Source organism: Pristiophorus japonicus, unplaced genomic scaffold (assembly GCF_044704955.1).
Source record: "Pristiophorus japonicus isolate sPriJap1 unplaced genomic scaffold, sPriJap1.hap1 HAP1_SCAFFOLD_52, whole genome shotgun sequence".
Lineage (NCBI taxonomy): Eukaryota > Metazoa > Chordata > Chondrichthyes > Pristiophoridae > Pristiophorus > Pristiophorus japonicus.
Window position 1 is genome coordinate 3,225,847 of NW_027254426.1, and position 5,433 is coordinate 3,231,279.

At 41.6% G+C, this 5,433-nt stretch overlaps 1 non-coding gene across 1 annotated transcript; it reads right to left on the reverse strand.

Annotated features, from left to right (window-relative positions):
* Positions 1–5,134: 5,134 nt before the first annotated feature.
* On the reverse strand, positions 5,135–5,222 carry trnap-ugg (transfer RNA proline (anticodon UGG)). Its single transcript is given in 2 exon segments — positions 5,135–5,170; positions 5,187–5,222. It is a non-coding gene; the product is annotated as a tRNA-Pro (tRNA).
* Positions 5,223–5,433: the final 211 nt, after the last annotated feature.

Consider the following 5,433-nt stretch of genomic DNA (forward strand, 5'->3'; position numbering starts at 1 on the left):
ATCCATCTTGCACAGCTGTAGAATGGCCCTTCCCTTTCAGAAGAATAAAGTGGGATTTCTATCATTCCTGAATGCAATTGTGCTGTGCGTGATTGAGCGCGGTTCTCATGAGCACGCGGGACTGGGACGGTTGTTGAAGCCACAGGTGATAGACAAGCAGGAAAGAGGGAGGGAAATAAAACCAACCCAGACAAAAAGACAATTTAAAACATATATATATTTAACATAATAAGATAATAAATACATTTACAATTTTATTGCAAAAAATTGAATTTGATTTGATTGAAATAAATAAATAATTGGTTCTTAATCTTTATAATTTTGATTGATCGAAGTCTGTGCGACTGCATGAAATCCATTGGAAATCAGGGCGTGCAGTCAGTAAATACCCAAACATAGTAAGTCCATGGTGTAAGACAAGCCACGAGGGAAGATGTGCGCAACAAAGGCGATTTTTAAAGTCGCGAGTGCCTTCCTGCTGGATCAGACAGAAGCAGCGTGTGCTGTGAAAGAGGTCAAATGTAATAGAGCCAATGCAGGCAGAACAGAAAAGAACATTTATTGTGAAAGTTAAAAAGTAGGGAATGTATGTAAAAATACGCATATATAAATATTTATACATATATTTATATAAACAAAGTCTGTCAGTCAGTCATGTCTTGTCTTGTCTTGATTTGATTTGCATTTGAAAATAAGGGGGAAGGAGCTCATCATGTCACACAGCCCATCCGCCAGCTCTCGCTATGTTTCTCACTTATATAATTTGCTTTCTTTCACATGTGGAATAGCAAAATCCCACAGCAGATTCTTCTCCTGTCAGACAGTCCCCGAATGCGTGTTGAATCAAATCAGTGTGGCTTCAACTTGCATGTAATGCATTTTTCCTCCCATGACATGAAATGCACAGTAAAATCGCGCAGAACGTTTCCACGCACTCTCTCACTTTCACAAACAAACCAACAAACTAAAAATTCTGCACCCTCCAAAGGCAGTTTTCGAAATTTGAAATTTGAAATCCGGGACAGACAGCACATTCCTTTTAAACAGATAGATAATGATCCGATACTGATAGCACACCATTTTGGAGAGACAGAGAATGACCCCGGGCAGACCAGCACATCACCTTAAAAGGGATACAGAAACACAATGAACAAAAACCAAGCATTCTGTAAAACTCAGCAGGCCGTGAACATTCTGTGGATGAATTTCCCGGGCTCACGTTCAGTCAGATGATCATTCCGATATTTTAAGAAAAATGTAAAGTTTTCAGATTTTTCCACGAAAATAGCGCCTGGAAAAAAATAGGCAGCGAGGAACGACAAAAGGGAATGCCTGTGATACAGTGGAGCGTAGGAGTGATTGAATAATAAATGGCACAATGCGAAAAGGCAAAGTGGGTGGTAAGCAGGCAATAAAGTAACAAAGGATGGACCAGAGGAGGTGTTAGTGTGAACAGCAGAACCATTATCAGAGAATTTGAGCGATGCTTATGATTCGATACGTTGAACCGAATGTTGAGGTCAGAACACTATAACATGCCTGGAATGTAGCGTTTGAACGCCTTTTAATCTGACCAGGCAGCTTGGCCACCCCGGATTGATTTCCTGCACGGTTTAAATTCGGCAGCCAAGGGACTAAATCCAAAGCCAGATTCTCACATCTTTTCAGCGCGAGAGAAACAGGACGCACTCATATTCAGGGCAGAGTCTGTTTCACGTTGAATTTGAGATTGACGTTGAATGTATGCTTATCCCAATGGAGGAGAAAGGAAGATACACTGATCAAGTATTTGCCGGAATCAAACCGGGTTTAGGTTGTCCAATGAGACGCAGAGCCGTGTACATCTGAGAGACATGAATTTTACTCAGTTCGGTGAGTTTCACTTTGCTCCTGGGAATCTCCAGGATTTTTGGACGCTGTGTGAACAACGGACTGCAATCACACGTTTTAATTTTAAACATGTCAGTTTTCTCACATGTCGACTGGCTGAGAAGTCGTTTTTTGACAAAATGTTATCAGGGCTAATCCGGGATTTGAACACGGGACCTCTCGCATTTCAATTATTATAATCCCAAAGCGAGAATCATACCCCTAGACCAACGAGCAGCCGACAGTGAAGAACGTAGCTCTCAGTTTCTGACGTTAGTTTTTATTCGGCCCATCGTGACTGTGCTGACTCTCAGAGACCGATCTCATGAGTTCCCCTCTCCATCGTCCTGCTAATGTTTTCCCTTTGATGAAGTGATTATTTTTTGTGACATTATTTCACCAACGAGCTGCATCCTTTTCAGTAAAAGGGGAATTTGGCAATGAGGATAAATGTGATTGAATAAAAAAACTAGGGGAAAATGTTTAACACAATAACGACGAAGCTGGGGGCATACTGGATCAGCAGTCCATTGCCTCAACCTGTCAGTCACCTTGTCTCCTATTTACTGCAAAGCCAGACATCCATCCCCTACTTTTTGCATTCAAACAGAAATAATGTGCACGAAAGTCTACTTCACCGCTTGTTTTACCCGTGCAACCAGATCGACAGAGATGAAAATGTGCAATTAGCTTCTTAAAGCACACAGCCTTCCTTTAGTTCAGGTGAGTGACTGTCCGAGAAGGTTGGTTTTGAGGCAGAATCAAAATAAAGAATATAAAATTTCACGCAGCGCGATAGCTGACCGCTGCAGGATTCGAACCTGCAATCTTCTGGTAAGATCACAGTTGCAATCGAAGTCAGACACATAATTCTTTAGCCCAACCGGCCGCTCCCTTCGGTACATAATTTGTTGTTTTTTATATTGAGAGACAATTTGGGACAAGGGTTACATCAAGGAGTGGATATCGGAAAACATGAGAATATTTTGATTAATGAACAGATGCGCTACGATATGGATGGACACGGACACAGTCAAAGTCAATGTAGCTTGAAACACAACAGTTTAACAATTCGGTTCTCACAGCTGAGAATCACATTCCTTTTTAAATGTACAGGATGATCCGGATAATGAGAAAATACGTTTTAAAGGGGCAATTGATGAACCGGAACTGACTACCATCGCGTTGAAACAGACACCGAATGATCCTGGAAAGGAAGCACATCCCTCTGACACAGCTGTAGAATTGCCCTTCACGGACAGCAGTTCCCTTTCAGAAGAAAAAAGTGGGATTTCTATCATTCCTGAATGCAATTGTGTTGTGCGTGATTGAGCGCGGTTCTCATGAGCACGCGGGACTGGGACGGTTGTTGAAGCCACAGGCGATAGACAAGCAGGAAAGAGGGAGGGAAATAAAACCAACCCAGACAAACAGACAATTTAAAACATATATATATTTATCATAATAAGAAAATAAATAAATTTACAATTTTATTGCAAAAAATTGAATTTGATTTGATTGAAATAAATAAATAATTGTTTCTTAATTTATATATTTTTGATTGAACGAAGTCTGTGCGACTGCATGAAATCCACTGGAAATCAGGGTGTGCAGTCAGTAAATACCCAAACACAGTAAGCCCATGGTGTCAAACAAGCCACGAAGGGAAGATGTGGGCAACAAAGGCCATCGTTTAAAGTCGCGAGTGCTTTTCTGCAGGATCAGACAGAAGCTGCGTGTGCTGTGAAAGAGGTCAAATGTAATAGAGCCAATGCAGGCAGAACAGAAAAGCACTATTATTGTGAAAGTTAAAAAGTAGGGAATGTATGTAACTATATGCATATATAAATATTGATACATATATTTATATAAACAAAGTCAGTCAGTCAGTCATGTCTTGTCTTGTCTTGATTTGATTTGTATTTGAAAATAAGGGGGAAGGAGCTCATCATGTCACACAGCCCATCCGCAAGCTCTCGCTAAAATCGCTACGTTTCTAACTTATATGATTTGCCTTCTTTCACATGTGGAATAGCAAAATCCCACAGCAGACTCTTCTACTGTCAGGCAGTCCCCGAATGCGTGTTGAATCAAATCAGTGTGGCTTCAAGTTGCATGTAATGCATTTTTCTTCCCATCACATGAAATGCACAGTATGATCGCGCAGAACGTTTCCACGCAATCTCTCACTTTCACAAACACACCAACAAACTAAAAATTCTGCACCCTCCAAAGGCAGTTTTCGAAATTTGAAATTTGAAATCCGAGACAGACAGCACATTCCTTTTAAACAGATAGATAATGATCCGATACTGATAGCACACCATTTTGGAGAGAAAGAGAATGACCCCGTGCAGACCAGCACATCACCTTAAAAGGGATACAGAAACACAATGAACAAAAACCAAGCATTCTGTAAAACTCAGCAGGCCGTGAACATTCTGTGGATGAATTTCCCGAGCTCACGTTCAGTCAGATGATCATTCCGATATTTTAAGAAAAATGTAAAGTTTACAGATTTTTCCACGAAAATAGCGCCTTGAAAAAAATAGGCAGCGAGGAAGGACAAAAGGGAATGCCCGTGATACAGTGGAGCGTAGGAGTGATTGAATAATAAATGGCACAATGCGAAAAGGCAAAGTGGGTGGTAAGCGGGCAATAAAGTAACACAGGATGGACCAGAGGAGGTGTTAGTGTGAACAGCAGATCCATTATCAGACACTTTGAGCGGTGCTTATGATCCGATACGTTGAACCGAATGTTGAGGTCAGAACACTATAACATGCATGGAATGTTGCGTTTGAACGCCTTTTGATCAGACCAGGCAGCTTGGCCACTCCGGATTGATTTCCTGCACGGTTTAAATTCGGCAGCCAAGGGACTAAATCCAAAGCCAGCTTCTCACATCTTTTCAGCGCGAGAGAAACAGGACGCACTCATATTCAGGGCAGAGTCTGTTTCACGTTAAATTTGAGATTGACGTTGAATCTATGCTTATCCCAATGAAGGAGAAAGGAAGATACACTGATCAAGTATTTGCCGGAATCAAACCGGGTTTATGTTGTCCAATGAGACGCAGAGCCGTGCACATCTGAGAGACATGAACTTTACTCAGTTCGGTGAGTTTCACTTTGCTCCTTGGAATCTCCAGGATTTTTGGACGCTGTGTGAACAACGGAGTGCAATCACACGTTTGAATTTGAAACATGTCAGTTTTCTCACATGTCGACCGGCTGAGAAGTCGTTTTTTGACAAAATGTTGTCAGGGCTCGTCCGGGATTTGAACCCGGGACCTCTCGCATTTCAATTATTATAATCCCAAAGCGAGAATCATACCCCTAGACCAACGAGCCACCGACAGTGAGGAACGTAGCTCTCAGTTTCTGACGTTAGTTTTTATTCGGCCCATCGTGACTGTGCTGACTCTCAGATACCGATCTCATGAGTTCCCCTCTCCATCGTCCTGCTAATGTTTTCCCTTTGATGAAGTGATTATTTTTTGTGACATTACTTCACCAACGAGCTGCATCCTTTTCAATAAAAGGGGAATTCGGCAATGAGGAT